The sequence below is a fragment of the Arvicanthis niloticus genome, chromosome 23 (genome assembly GCF_011762505.2).
Source record: "Arvicanthis niloticus isolate mArvNil1 chromosome 23, mArvNil1.pat.X, whole genome shotgun sequence".
NCBI classification, from domain to species: domain Eukaryota; kingdom Metazoa; phylum Chordata; class Mammalia; order Rodentia; family Muridae; genus Arvicanthis; species Arvicanthis niloticus.
The window spans coordinates 45,511,801-45,528,052 of NC_133430.1; the positions used below are offsets into that span (position 1 = coordinate 45,511,801).

General features: G+C 41.0%; 1 long non-coding RNA gene across 3 annotated transcripts in view; it reads left to right on the forward strand.

The window, feature by feature from the left end:
• LOC143437136 (uncharacterized) overlaps nucleotides 1-16,252 on the forward strand; it is a 33,243-nt gene that overhangs the window by 13,410 nt on the left and 3,581 nt on the right. Inside the window, exon 3 of one of the 3 annotated variants that reach the window (XR_013106787.1) lies at nucleotides 16,026-16,105. The exons of 1 other annotated variant lie outside the window; for it this stretch is intronic. This is a non-coding gene — a long non-coding RNA (uncharacterized LOC143437136). Of the gene's footprint in view, nucleotides 1-2,240; nucleotides 2,570-16,025; nucleotides 16,106-16,252 lie in introns of those variants that run through there. One more of the 3 variants, XR_013106789.1, reaches the window with a different exon arrangement.

The following is a 16,252-nucleotide window of genomic DNA, read 5'->3' on the forward strand; positions in this document are numbered from 1 at the left end:
GGGTTTTCATTAGGGAGTGCTATTGAAATGGGGATTGCCGAATTTCAGCACCAGGCTGTGCCTCCTTTGAAAGGACAGGTGGCAGGAAAGAGCAAGGGGGTGAGAGGGAACCTTACATGCCTTGAAGGAATGCTGAGTCTGGCTGCCCAGCCTCTTCACAGCTTCTGACCTTAGAATCTAAACTGAAAGTGGAAAGAGATGAGTTCCCATATCCAGGGCAATCTTCAAAACTGTGCTACTCCTCTTCCTCCTGTTGCTCTTCCTCTTCCTTCTCTTGCTTTTCCTCCTCCTGCTCCTCCTCTTCCTCCTCTTCCTCCTCTTCCTCCTCTTCATCATCCTCTTCCTCCTCTTTCTCCTCCTCTTCCTTCTTTTGTTTCTCCTCTTTCTCCTCCTGTTCCTCCTCTTCCTCCTCCTGCTCCTCCTCTTCCTCCTCCTTCTCCTGCTCTTTCTCCTCCTCTTTCTTTTGTTTCTCCTTTTCCTCCTCCTTCTCCTCTCCTCCCTTTTCCTGCTCCTTCTCTTCCTCCTCTTTCATGTTAGTTCTCAGAGACTGCACAAAACTAGACATCTGCACATCATTATATACAAAGGCATTGCAGAGACAACAGGTTTGACTAACTGCATCTGCTTCAGTGTGTGTGTGTGTGTGTGTGTGTGTGTACATACATGTGTAAAACATAGCAGAAAATATAGCACTGAGAAGAACAATGTTTGGTAGGACTCTGAGGCCAGTGAGGAATGTGTATGATTCTTTATTAAACTCATACTACAGCCTGAGTAGTCATAGACCTTGTAAATAGGCAGCCTTGGCGGATAGTACCAAATTAGATAAGGACAAGTGAATCATAGGCAGAGTCATAGTGACCTGACCCCTGAACCTTTACCCAGCTGATACCCTGTTCTGAAAGATATCTGTACTCCCCTGAACACCTATGCTCCTGTGTCATCCCCTTCCCCACATCCTGCATTTTCATGTTTATAACCCCTGTGTTAAAAAGTAAAAATTATGATTTGATTATAATAAAAAAAAAAGAAAAAATAACACACAGTGTCCCCCTGGCTCTGATGACTTAGCTTCTGACAATTTATTTTCTTGTTCTCAGAAATACTTTGAATTATAAAATGTTATTGTGGTTTTTGTTAGTATGCTGGGTAAAATAATTTTTATTGATTTCATTTTAAACTTCAAAGTTTGTAGTGAGTTAAAATGTCCTTCAACATAATTATAGGTCATATTTATTTTCATATTGTAAAATGCCAGTTAATCTGTTGAACATTTTAAAAACTGGATTCCTTTTTGAGAATTTCATATATGAGTACTGTATTTACATAATTTTCCCTTTCTCTCCTTCCTCCCACTCTTCCCAACCCCCCACACTTTTCAAATACATCTTATTATTTAATTATTGTTCATATATGTATGTATATATGTATACATGTATAAGTATATATGTACATACAAATACTGATAAATAAAGTGTTTTGAGTTAAAAAAAAACTCATACTACTATAAAGTGCTAATCTTTTACTATAACCTAAGATGGTTGTATTGTAAACTGACATTGTGATTTTTACAGCCAAATCATTAAAGAAAATAATTAGTACACCTCTAGATATCTATAAATTGTCAATTTAATTCTGGAGGTGTTTCCATATGTTCTTTTCTCTCAGCAAGGGAGCTGCTTTGTCCATGGAATGTTTACAAAGTAACCTGCCTTCACTACCAACCCCACTTGCCCATTGTTTCCCTTTCTTGGGTTTTAGTTACCTACAGTCAGCGAGGTCTGAAAATAATAAATGAAAAATTCCAGAAATAAAAAAATCATGTTTTTTAAATGGCATGATGAAATCTTGTGCCATCTTACTCCACCCACTCAGGTTGTGAGTCTTAAATTTGTCCAGCATGTCCATTCAGTACACAGTACCTGCCTGCTACTTGTTTAGCAGCTGACTCTGCTCTCACAACAATTGTTAGTGACTCAGTGCCTGTGTTCAAGTCAGCCATGTGCAATTAATAGCATGATGCTGCAAAACTTCATCACATCATGTAGGTGTTGTATCATTTCACAGCCTCCCAAGAAGAGTACATACAATATCATAGTATGACAAGATATAAGTATAACAATGGGATGAGAGGGAGAGAGCATATATTCCAATAACTTCTTTACAATATTTCTATAGCCATCTATTCTTGTTATTAATCTCTTGCTGTGCCTAATTTATAAATTAACTTTTTATTACAGCTATGTGTGCATAGGAAAAAGCATGCTGTATATCAAGTTCAATTCTACCTACCTATTGAAGTGATTGGACTGTCCTTTCTACAGATGAGAAGAGACTACCAACTATTTAACATTATTTTGCTGCTCAGTTTCCCATCATATAAACATATAACTCAACTTTTGACTTAATCCAAGGTGTATGTTCCTCCTGATGTTATTTAAACATTCAGTAGTTCTTCTACTGCAATTGTTTGTCTTCCCCTGAAAGCTGCTTAGTTTCCTAACACTGGACTATAATAACTTTTTAGCAGTGGTTTATGATTGAGTCTAAACATTGTGTATTTGTTCATTGGCCGATGAATCTTTATTAAATATTTACTATGTATTCAGGACCATGATTTCATTTCCAGAGAAATTTAGCACTACATGGCAAGAATGCCAAAAGTATGTGTTTATTGTATTTTTTAGAAATTTATTGTAAAGAAGTGATTATAGATGTGTAGACAGACTAATATACTTAGATGTTCACTGTCATGTTGGGAGCAAGGAAATGGATGTGACCCAAATTTGCTGCTGAAGAGAGAGAACTGAGATAATTGTGGCCCATCCATAAGATGGGATGCTTTCCAGCCTTTGAGAACACTGTTCTCAAAGAGTGCTAATTCCAGAAGGCATTCCCTGGGAGCCCATGGGCCACTCCAGCCAGGGAAGCAGAAAGGCTAACCACAGATCTTCACCCTCCTCTCTTTCAAAGGCAATCCAGAGTCTTATCCCCAGCTGTGTAGCAGAATGCTGGCTGTAGCTTCCCCTTCCTCCTGCTCCTTCTCCAGAGGATCACACAGCTCTTCCCCTCCAACCTTCCTTTCCCACAACTCATTCTATTCTAGCCCCCAACTCCAGCCAGTACTCTCTGGGAGAACCATGGGCCTCTCTGGCCAGGAAAGTAGGAAGGCTAACCACAGATCTTCACCTCTCCCTCCTCTTCTCCAAATCCAATCCCCAAGTCTCCTCCCCATCTCTGTTAACCAACACTTGCTGTGCTGTGGCATCTCACTTTCTCTGCTCCCATCTCCAGGAGACCATGCAGATCTTTCCCTCCTACCTTCCTGTTGAGGCCCACATTCTATTCTGCCTCAACACTTTGCCTCAACACTTTTGGGGCTAAGTGCTCTGGTCAAGAGAGAGTGTGGCTCTTGGGGCAAGAGACGCGAAGAATGGAGACAAGACAGAGATTCTGATCAAGTCTCGTTTATTGAAGGGAATTCTGAGCTATTTATAGGCTTTTGCCACGTGCGTTGTAGGCGCGTGGATACCACGTGCCTTGCAGGTGTTGATATGACGTAAGCCTTACAGGCGTCTATAGCGTGGACAGCACGTGCACCGCAATGCCTTGCAGGCGTGGATAGCACATGCGCCTTATAAGCATGTATGGTGTAGATAGCACGTGGACAGCACGTGAACTGCATGTCTTGTAGGCGTGACTACCACGTGCACCTTGCAGCTGGGGGCAGTAAACAGCAACACAAAATATGTGGGATATCAGAGTGTGCTTCAGCTGTTGTAGGCTGTTGAAAACCAAATCTTTCGTCAGGGTATATGGTTCCAGATGGCTGCAAAGTTGATCTAGCCGCTTTCTGCTAAAGTCGGCTCCCAACACCTTCCTTCTTGTCTCCCAGCCCTGGCTCCAGCAGGCGTTCTCTGGGAACCCTACTGCCGAGCCTGCCAGAGAAGCAAGTAGACCAGAGAAACAGGTATCAGAAGCTCTTTACTCTTTCTTCTCTCCTCTATATACAAACCCTCAGATCTTAAAATAGCCTTTATGAATATGGTAGAGGTCCTTAAAGAGGAACCAAATAGATTTTCATAAAGAAATCTATGAAAATAGAAGCAGTGCAAGGAAATAAATAAAATTGTTCAAGATTTGAAAGCGGAAATAGAATCAATAAAAGACACCTCTCCCCCTAACTGAGGGAAATCTGGAAATGAAAAATTTAGAAACTCAAACAGGAACGTCAGAGACAAGCCTCAACAACAGAACACAAGAGATGGTGGGGAGAATCTCAGGCACTGAAGACACAATAGAAGAAACAGATACCTCAGTCAAAGAAAATGTTAAACAGAGAGAGAGGGAGAGAGAGAGAGAGAGAGAGAGAGAGGAGGGAGGAAGAGCGGGAGAGGGAGATCTTGGCACAAATGTCCAGCAATCTCGGACACTGTGAAAAGAATAATAAGAAACAGAAGTAGGAGAAGGAACCCAGGTTAAAGACACAGAAAATATTTTCAACAGAATCATAGAAGAAATTTTCTTTAACCTAATAAAGATGTCTATCAAGGTATAAGAAACATAGAGAAAGCCAAATAGGACAGAAAAGAAAGTCCTATCAGCACATAATAATCAAAACACCAAACATACAGAATAAAGAAAGAGTATTAAAAGTGGAAGGGGAAAGACTAAGTAATATATCAAGGCAGACCTATTAGAATAACACCTGACTTCTCAGTGGAGACTATAAAAGCCAGAAGGGACTGAAGAGATGTGTTGTGGACTCTAAGAAACCACAGATGCCAGCCCATTCTACTCTACCCAGCAAAACTTTTAATCATAATAGCTAGAGAAAAGAAGATATTCCATGATAAAGCAAAATTTAAGCGGTATCTATAAATCTAGCCCTACAGAAGGTGCTACAATGAAAACTTTAACCAAAAGAGGTCAAGTACACCCAAGAAAACACAGGTAATAGAAAATTCACAACAGCAAATCAAAAGACAGGACACACACACACACACACACACACACACACACAACCATCACTACCACCACCACTACCACCACCACCAGACTTTCAATGAAGAGTTGATGCCAACATTTCTCAAATTATTCCATAAAACAGAAACATAAGTAACACTGCCAAGTTCATTTTCCAAGGCCACAGTTACCCTCATACTCAAACCACATAAGGACCCAAAAAAGAAGAGAGTTACAGGCCAATTTCCTTTATGAATGTAGATGTAAATTTTTTCAATAAAATACTTGCAGACCAAATTCAAGAGCACATCAAAAAGATCATCTACCACCATCAAGTAGGCTTTATTCCAGAGATACGGGAATAGTTCAACATATGTAAATTGACAAATGTAATCCATCATCAAAAAAAAAAATCAATCAATCAAACAAACAAGCAAAAACCTTAAAGACATTAGATGTAGAAAAGGCCCATGACAAAAATCAAATGCCTCTTCATGATAAAAGTCCCGGAGAAGTTAGGGACACAAGGGACATACCTCAGCATAATAAAGGAAGTATACAACAAGCCCATAGGCAACACCAACTTAAAAAAAGAGAATGTACACTGTTCAGTACAGTACACGAAGTCATAACTAGAGCAGTAAGACAACTGGAGGAGACCAAGGGATAAAATTGGAAAGGAACCTGTCTTTATTTGCAGATAATATGTATACATAAATATATATACACATACATAAACAGTGTACCCAAATGACCCTAAAATTCTACTGCAAGACTCTTTCAGTTAATAAACACTGTTTCTTATATACATTGTCAAATATGTGCCTATAAAATCAACTCACAAAAATCCATAGCCTTCCTATATACAAATGACAAACACACCAAGAAAGAAGTCAGGGAAATAACACCTTTCACAAGAGCCTCAAATAAAATGAAACATCTTGTGGTAACCTTAACCAAGCAAATGAAAGACTTGAATGATAAAAATTTTAAGATATTGAAGAAAGAAACCGAAGATATTAGATGGAAAGATCTTTCATGCTCATGGGTGGGTACGATCAATATAGTCCAAATAGCCATCCTACAAAAAGCAATCTACAGATTCAAAGCAATTCTAATCAAAAGTCCAATGTAACCCTTCACAGATCTTGAAAGGATAATTATCAGTTATATTTAGAAAAACACATACACCAAAAACCAAAACAACAACCAAACAACGAAAAACAAAACAAAACAACAAAAACAAGATAGCTAAAACAATTCTGAATAATAAAAGAATTGCAGGATGAATCACCATCTTCAACTCCAAATTGTATTACAGAGCTATAGTAATAAAAACAGCATGGTATTGGCAGGAAAACAGACATGGCAATCAGTAGAATCAAATTGATGACCAGGCATAATTCCACACAGTAACACACACTGGAAAATAGACAGCATCTTCAAAAACTAGTCCTGGTCAAACTGGATGGCTGCATGTAGAGAAATCTAAGTAGATCCATACTTATCACTCTGCACAACATTCAACTCTAAATAGATCAAAAACCTCAACATAAAACCAGATACACTAAATCAGATAGAAGAGAAAGTGAAGAAGAGCCTTAAACTCCCTGACCCAGGAAGACTTTCTTAACAGAACATTGTTAGCAGAGAGGTACTAAGATCAACAATTAATAAATGGAACCTCATGAAACTGAAAACCTTTTGTATGGCAAAGACACAATCATTTAAACAAAGAGGCAGTGTTAAGAATGGGAAAAGATTTTTTACTAACTACACAACCTATAGAGGACCAGTATCCAAAATATATAACAAGAACTCCAAAAACTAGATATCAAGAAAATGAAGAACCCAGTTGAAAATGGGGTACAGATCTAAACATTGAATTCTCAACAGAGGAAACTCAAATGGCTGAGAAACACTTAAAGAAAATGTTCAACATCTGTAGTAATCAGGGAAATAAATATCAAAACAGCTGTGAGATTTCATCTTACACCCAACAGAATGGCTAAGATTAAGAAAACACATGACAGCTTATGCTAGTGAGGATGGGGAATAAGGGAAACACTCATCCATTGCTGGCAGGACTGCAAACTTGTACAACTTCTATAGAAATAAGTGTGGTGACTCCCCAGGAAGATGGCAATCAATCTACCTCAAGATGTAGCCATACCACTCTTGGGCATTTACCCAAAGGATGCTATATCCCACCATAGAAACACTTGCTCAACCATGTTCACTGCTACATTATGTATAATAGTCAGAAATCGGGAACTACCTAGATGTCTGTCAACAGAAGAATGGATAAAGAAAACGTGGTACATTTACACAATGGACACAAATGACATTATGAAATTCTCAGATAAATGCATGGAACTAGAAAAAAAAATCATCCTGAGTCAGGTATCTGTTACTCAGAAAGACAAGTATGGTATATATTTCTTTATATGTGAATATTAGCGGTTAAGTTAATGATAACCAGCTGTAGAACCACAGAGATTAAGTATATAGTAAGGAACCATGTGATAAAGATAAATTAAATAGATAAATAAGATAAATAAAATAGACAGTCTGAATGGATGCAGAGCAGGGGTAAGGGGTTGGATACTGAGATGGGATTGTCAAGTGGAGAGCAACCCACTAAGTAGTGCTCCTTTACTGTCTCTGCTTCCATTCCTGCCTCCAGGTCCTGCTCTGAGCTTCCACTTTGGTGTCTATCAAAATGAACTGTGATCTGTTATCTGGAAATGTGATTTCCAGGCATTTTCCTCCCCAAGTTGCTTTTGCTTATGGTCGGTATCTTAGCAATAGAAAATGCACTAAGACAGCCCTCTCCTGGATGGCATAGGCTCCTGCACTCACATGTGCATATAACCACACATACATATATAATTTTTACAATAAAATAAATACTTAAAAAGATATTGCTTATGCTCTCACTAGGCAAAATCAAATAGCATTAATCCCACACACGCCAGTTTTGGAGGGGAGTCCATTTATTTATTTTTTTTAAAAGGATTCTTGTATTTGAACTCAAAAATGATGCAAGAAAGGAGAAAGCCACATGCTGGGTTTCAGCTGTGCTCATCCAATAGATGAACAGACACGTCAGACAGTCTGAGAGCCCAGAAGCCACATCTGTGCCTCAGCAAACCATTACTAACTGCCATAGACTGGGAGTTGCTTCCAGATGGTTGAAACCGCAAATGTCAGGATGCACTATATCGGCAAAGCTTAGTCACCAGGCACAAGGCAAAGAAATTCCTGAACTCTGAGGACTATAAACAGGGCCCTGTGTGCTAGTTTCCATCTTGCTCTAGTTACCATATTTGGATCTTGATGTGAACAGATGAAGCATGAGAAGCCTATTGGTAATGAGAGGCATCTGAATTTGCCTAGGTGACCTCCCACTGGTTGCTGCTTCTTTTGTTAGGTGTGTTACTGACATTAAGAAAACTTTCTAGAAACACAGAGAAGAGCTGGAGATTTGATTTTTGGTATTTGGAATAGCTTTAAAACGCTTTTTTTTATGAAAATAAAATAGACGAGTCAAATGCAAAGCTGTTGGATACGGTCACATCTTGGTGGTGATGAGGAAGGTACATTTTACTTTGCCTTACTTGTATGTATTTTTGAAAGTTTTCACAACAAGACTTGGAAAGGAGAGAGGGAAAGGGAGGGACTACTGGGTAATGATGCCTTTATTACAATCTCATGTTGGAAAGGAAGTGGCGTCCATCCATGTCTGTGAACAGACTTCGTTTCGCTTCTATACTGTGAAGATGTCAGGCAGTGTTGTGTGGGTGTGATCACCATTGTATAGATGAAGAAAACAAGGCTTAGACTATCTGTGTTTGCACATAGTGGACAGGCAACAAGGTAGCTGCTGAAATAAATGGTCTCTGAGCAATTACAAGCAAAGCACTAGCGTCCCTTATCTGAAGTTGCTTTCCATGGTTCCAGTTACCCAACGTGAAACACCATCTAAAAATAGTCAATAGAAAATTCTAGAAACAAGTGGTACATTTAAAAGAATGTATCACACTTAATTGTTATAAATGCTTGGTAGTATTGCTGTTGTCAGCCGCCTACTGTGCTTAAACCATAGTTCACCACAAGTGCATGCACACAAGAAAGACACAGGCTCTTTAGGGTTTGGTACTATCTGAAGGTTTAGACATCCAGTGTGGGGGGTGGGGTGGGGGGAGTTGTCTTAGGCTGTATCTCCAGTGGGCAAGGGAAGACACCTGTAAGCTAACTGCTAACAATCTGTCTCTGAATCTCTTGATTATGAAGAGGTGGCAACTTGGGTTCAATGACAATTGGGACAGTTGTCACTTTAAGACCTTATGCTAACTGGTGCTCACAACACTGGCAGCTACCAGCCATCTTGATTCAGGAAGAAGCCATCTTGATTCACCACTTCTCCTTTCTACCTTTACTGAGGTAAAGGAATTTTGACTTGGGGCATGTGAATAAGGAAGACAGACTTTCCATAATCAGCCCCAGGACAGGCAGAAAGGAGAGTACAGAGCTCCAAGATAGATTCTATACATTTCACGAGAAGCTGAGCATGCCAGGACTCCCCCCACCCCCCAATGCCTCTCCTGCACATCTGGGCACTTTTCTCTCTCAAGGATCACTTTCTTCAGTGTCTATCCCTACTCTGAAACAGCTGACAGCCTCTGGAAGTCCTTGCTTGAGCACAGCATATGCACCGACAACTAGCTCAAAGCCAGACCACAGAGGGTCAAATTCTGTCCACTTGGGGACTACAAACATCTTCAATCCTCTATGCCTCAATTTCCTTCTCTCCTTTAAAAGGATACTCACAACTGTTTGGGCTTGTGGTGGAGGTATGAGTTATTTCAAATAAAGTGCTTAGGACAGCCCTAACTCAAGCACTCAAGGTGATAATTATTTATTATCATTATTATCTTGCAAAGCTAGGGAGTAAACACAGAACCTCACGCACAGTGAATTCAGCCCCAGCGTTACAGGTAGGTTATTCCTGTAACCTACCTGTATTTGGTTTGACCCTGAACCCCCTGTTTGCACTTAGGGATCAATAGTAAAACAGAAGGTTAAGGGTAACTGTCCCATCTCCTTCTCCTTAATCTTTTACAGCTGCTTCCTTCCTATTGTCCAGACCCAGCTGGAGGCCAGAGCCCCAATAGTAGTCAGTCCCACTGGTAGACAAAAGGGTGGGGAGTGAATCTTCAGGGGCTATGGATACTGACCAGTTCAGACAGGTTTCTAGTGATTCAAACTTCACTCCGCTGGGACTCTTCTTGCAATTTATCCTTAGGGTCTTTCTCATGTGGTGCTTGGTGAGAATTAATGATGTGAAATGAAAGAACAGGGATGTTTAACCCAGAACCTGGTTAGAACCTAAATCTTTTTATCTACTGGGTATCTGACCTTCAGAAAGTAATTCGACCCCACCTTTGTGGGAAGCGGCTCCACTCTCACCATTACAAAGTGGCACTTGGCATAGGCATAGCTTGAGAGAAAAGACAACTCCATATATGGAGTTGTATGTGCTGAGAGGTGTGGTTACCTGATCACCCCACCTCACATCATTGAGAGTGGCCAATAAGCAGTGACTAGCAGCTGCTGATAGGATCAAGGCAATGCTTATAAGGGGCTGTGGGAGCTGGAGAAAAAGACAAGACAAGAGAAGAGAGAGAGAGAGAGATAAAAAGACAAGAGAAGAGAAGGAGAGAGAGGAAGCGTGCTGTACAGGGATAGCTGAATAAACCGCTTGAAGAAGAACACAGTTGCCGCTGCCTTATTCCGAAGGTCGGACGTGGGTAGCGATACACCTTGTCTCTTTCTCATGTCCTATATTTGTGAGCTGAGCGCCTTATGTTGGCGTCCTAAGGTTGTTACAAGAACTAAATTGGAGAACTTTTTCCATGACCCTCTCTTCTAACTACTGACAACCTCCTTAAGACTGGGGCTTACCTCAGATGTTAAAAAAAAAAAAAAAGTTAGTATGTGCAAGTATGTTGATGGACAGATCTCTGAGTTCAAACCATCCCAGGCAGTTTCAGGGCTTCGTGTGGTCTCTGTTTTAAGCGGGCTCACCCTAGTGAGAAGAAGATGTTGAAGGGCTCACAGGGTTCTAAAACCTTGCAAATCAAACGTTGTTTTGTAGCTTGTCCATCATCCGGGAGCCTGCTAGAAATGTTAGAACCTTAGGCTCTAAACTCTTGCTCATCACAATGCACTTTAACAAGGTTTCTAAGTGAATTGTGTGCACAGTATAGCTCAAGAAGTCATGCTTTAGGAGCTAAGGGACCCCAGGAGCCATGCAGATTCTGATTAAGGTACCTCATTTTCTAAGTGAGGAAAATGACATACAAAGCCCTACAAGTCATTCACAGACTTCATGCAGAAACAGCCCATTAATCAACCACATAGGTTTTTCTAAGCTTCTTTCTTGCCGTTCTCTACCTTACAAGGTGATGAAAACTCTTTTTTCTTGGTTTCATTTTCAAAGATACCCCCTGGCAAGTGGTATCTGCTAAGATACCCAATTCTTTCTAAAATCTGCTTTCTTACAGAGTGGAGCACATGTAGAAGCTGTCCCCTGCCCTGTTTGTCCTGCCAGAGAGAGGACACAGGGTATAGAGTAAAAATGGGTATGAACAGCTCTTGGAATAAAGCCACAGCATGTGGATAAAACGGCCAACATTAGGTATCAGGGGCCCAGAGAGATTTTCCTATGCCTCCTTCATTAAGTAAAAAGTGACAATGTGCAGACACAGGTGGGAGATGCTTTGTGAACTCTTGCAGACATGAAATCTGTTTTGAGGGCGGATACCATGTCCAGTCTAGAAACTCTGCCTGAGGTACCTGCCCACCTTTAAAAAGGGCAAGTGACACGAACAGGATGAGCAGACAGGGCTCATCTCAATCCAGAGTATCCATTGGGCATTTTGGAACCATTTGGAATTGATATGTAAAATTTAGGCAAAAGTGAGATGCAATTCTATTTTGGTGGAATTCAATTCATCAGTATCTACAGATTTTATTAATGTGGACTTTAATGGGTTATTTTAAAAATGGATGTTTATCTAAACATGGGCTGCTGGTGTCAAACATAGTTTTCAGAAGTCAAAAAAAATTCTAGGATTCATTGAGTCTGAAAAAAATGGAGAGAGTAAATCAAAGTGATGGCACCCCAGAAACCAGAAAGGCTACTCCTTCCCAGGATCCTGTAGGCTACAGAAAGGCATTCATTTCTGGCTGAGTTTACAGGAGACCCTGGATAGGACATCTGGAGACCAATAACAGGGTGCATATGCCAGCTTCCATAGCACAGAAGACTTTCTGAGGGGCTGAGGGTATCCCAAATGGAAGCCCACCAAAACCATCTGACAGTTTTCAGAAGAGGAAATAGGAGTTTCCAGGCACTGCATACCACGATAATTTGCTTCTATAAAGTTATATTTTACAAGACAGTTCTTCATGCCTTGCTATAGCCTGGTCATTTATATATGAGTCCTTTATATATGAGAACACTTCTCATGATCACATACAATTAGCAGGAAGAAAACCTATGCAAGCTTAACTGCTTCCCTCTAGCCTTGCTGAACCACATTCCCAGGCTTCAGTCTTCCTGGCAGGTCCCAGCCCAGCACTCAGTCCACACTCCTCTTATTCTGGTTTCAGCTGGAGTTACTTGCTTAAGAAATATCTGTCTCACGTTCAGCTCTGAACCAGGTATCCTTTCATGAGCCTTCTCAATGCCACTTGCCTCTCAGCACTTATAATTATAATTAAACAACCAATTGATAGATATTTCAAGTGAATTCAATCATAACTTTTGTAGAAATCAAGAGACTGAGTGTTATGTTGGAGAGGTGGGTAGATGTGTCCTTGACCATTCAACATATCCATTAGTTTTTTAATAAACAGATTGTCTGCCACGATGCAATAGTGGATCACGGCAAGAATGTGGCTCTCTGTCATTCTGTTTCGTGAACCTAGAATGCAAGTTCTGATCCTCTCCCCTGATCTACTCTGACAACGATGAGACCCTCTCAAGGACAGGAACTGTTTCTCATATCCCCTTGAATCTTAATACTGAGTGCATGGTAAGCAATCAGGTATTTGCTGGATAAATGGATGGCTAAATGACGTAGGATCCTGGGGCCGTTATTCTTCCACTCTGCCTTTCTGCTTCTTCTAAGATGGAAGGCTGCAGAACTGTTGCTACAGACATTCTTCTTTATGGTCTATAAGGTCGGGGCTCGGAAAGGCACAGCTTGGCAAATAATTCTTGCTTATGGATTTGGCTCAGATATCACATTAATTTCCTTATTAGAAAGACGCTAATGCAGAGGTGGTAGAGCAGAGCAGGGACTTCCAGGCAGCTATAATCCCTGCTGCACATCCCCAAGGAGGACAAAGGCTTTGGGACTCCTTTCTGAGGTCATCCTCAGTAGATAAGCCAGACTCAGATTCAGCAGACTGAACACAGGAAGGTCAGAACATCCGAGAAACGGGGCGACGTCATTCTCCTCACTTCACTTCATTCATCATTCTCATCGTATGTGTATGTCTTCATCCACTTCAACATTTGGAGTACCAAATTCTTCACAACTCCTTTCTTAAAATCACCTGCAGTTACACATTAGCAAAAGCCAACTCCAAGACTCTACCGAGACAGTATGACAAACACCCACTGCACATACTCCAGGCCTCTGATTTGAAAAGCTCTTGAACAAATGCTGACCTGAAACAGTGACAGCGGCCTGGGGAGCAGCCTTTGAAACCCCAGTCTTATCATGCATGGAGTATTTGGACCAGTTAGAGATAGGACAACTAAATAGCTCGGCCCTGGTCTTTGTCACTTAAAACCACAGTTCAAACTTCCAGACTAGGTCTGGATGGTGCAGATATGCAATGGATTTTCCTTGTTTATTTTGAGCAGGGACGTTTTGGCTGTCAATTCCCAAACAGACAGAACCAAAACACTGATTTCTAAGTGTCTTTTTACTCACGAGTCTCCTTGTCAGTTGTCAGTGCTCCTTGCCCAGCCTCCTGCTAAAGCAAAATATTCACCTAGTGTTCGTTATCTGAGAGGGGCCAAGGATGCAACAGATCCAAAATATTCACTAATTCTCATCTTCCTTTGAAATATGAGCACACTTAATGCATTTATAGCACTGAGAGTCTAGCCTTCATCCTAGCACCACCACATAGCTTATGATACCCAAGACTTTCCATATGACTGCAGAGATACTCAGCTTCTTGGAGCCAATTCATGGCATCCTGCCCAGGAGCCCAGATTAATAATTATGATACACATGGTGATAAAATGTCTACAGCATTTTTATCTACCTGAAGGACAGTTGGGGTATGTTGGGTGGACTGAATAAGACCAATTTATTAGTATTCTCTTTCTTTCTGTTCTGCTTGTTCGAAATGTAGTGGAGATGTAGACAGTTGCAACATTTAATTTGCTGGTGCTTTTATTAACGCCGAGTAGTTTGGTTATTTTAGAGACATTAATAATTGATTATATAGAATTTAATATGCTCATGAAATAATCATGCTTGGCAAATTTAAAGGTGTAATCTTGGAGATAATTAAATATTTACCATAAGGCACGTTCTGTGTGTTGTGAAGTACTGCAACTGATAGATGCTTGAGGAATGTAGGTTGGTTTGACTGCTTTCTAAGAAGCACCCCAAAACCTCCTTTGCTTAAATCAAGATCTATAGGTTTGTCTGTTTGATCCTTTGTGGATCTTAAGTTCATGCCTAAGAGGAGGATAGGCTCTTCCCACATTCATGAAGTGGGCACAGAGGATCGGAGGTATACAAGATGTCCCTGCTCTCACACTGTCTGGGCAACTATGTGCTAACTCTGCAGTCAGTCTCAGCAGAGGAGGCTTTCAGTAAAGGAACCATTATCATTTTTTCTATAGAGATGGTGATAGCTCCTTGGATATTGTAATACTGCATTTCACCATTTTCTATAGCTTGTAAAGCATACTTTCTCATATACCACCAAAATAAATAAATAAATACGACTTTAACCTTCATGATGCGATGCCTTCTCCAGCCACGCCGCCCTGTGCTTGCTTGCATGTTTCACTCACTGGATGCAAACAGTTTCTGTTGCTGGGTTTGTGACAGCCAATTCTTTTATATACCTAGCAATAGCCTCGTCTACCTAAGGGATGGCTCTTCCTGTTTTAGAGTCTGGGAAGCTTTTTGACATGTTCATTCCTGAGAGCATGTATACCTGCTTCACAGACATCAAATTAAAGCCCCGCTGCTGTTTCCAGGAAAGTGCTACTTTTCTCTTCAATGTCAAACCACGGTTTAGTCTTTCCGAGGACCCTCTGAATGGCAATGGAACCCTAATTCCACTCTCCTCTCAGTGTACTCAATCCAGCTGAAAGGATGACCAAAAGGCTACTATGACTGTTTTCTTAACAACTGCATGTCCCCTGAACCTGGCCATTGCCATCAACGAATCCCCAGAGATACTGGGACTGTGTCGTATTCCATCTCATCACAACATTCACATGCATGAGGATTTTCTTTTAAACATGCTTGGTTCTGCCTGAATTCAAAGACACCAATCCAGCCTTGGAGGAAGAAAAATCCTAACCAGGATATCCGGGTTTTCCATAAACATTTGCTAAAGACACTCCTTAATTTCTCACCTAGATATTGTTTGGTCTTCAGGCAGAGGTTGGTGGTGAATAGTTTTTCAGATGCACAACCCACCAAGCTGCCATGCAAGCAAACCAGGGCCCTCCTCACTGAGTTCATCCACAGTCTATTCACCTCTTCCCATGCTGTCCTATGATCCTTGAGCCAAGCACAACTCCTGGGGGATCTACTGCCTCTCCTTTCATCCTTCCATCCCTTGGAAGGAAAGATATCTCCTGAAAAAGTCAGGGACCCCCGGCTCCCTGCCAGGGAAATTTCTGGCCTGGTCGAGGCTTCCTGGTGTTTATAAGCTGGCTGGTGGTCAGGGATTTTCCAGTCTCTTACTATTCTGGAAAAGCAACTCTATTTCTTCATTTTAAGTGAGGACATTGAAATGTCACCGGAGTGCTGGGACTCAACTGGGATTGGAGTCTGCTTGGTGAAGCTGGAGCCTGCATCATGTAAGGACACAGACACTCTGGCCTCTTCTCCTACATTAACTTGAGAATGTGAATATGGGCTTTTAATTAACTTCCCCACATCCTCTCTTGGGCAGGATACAGGGTTCTGCTCTTAGCTTTTCTTTCTGTCCCACAAAGGGTCTGTTG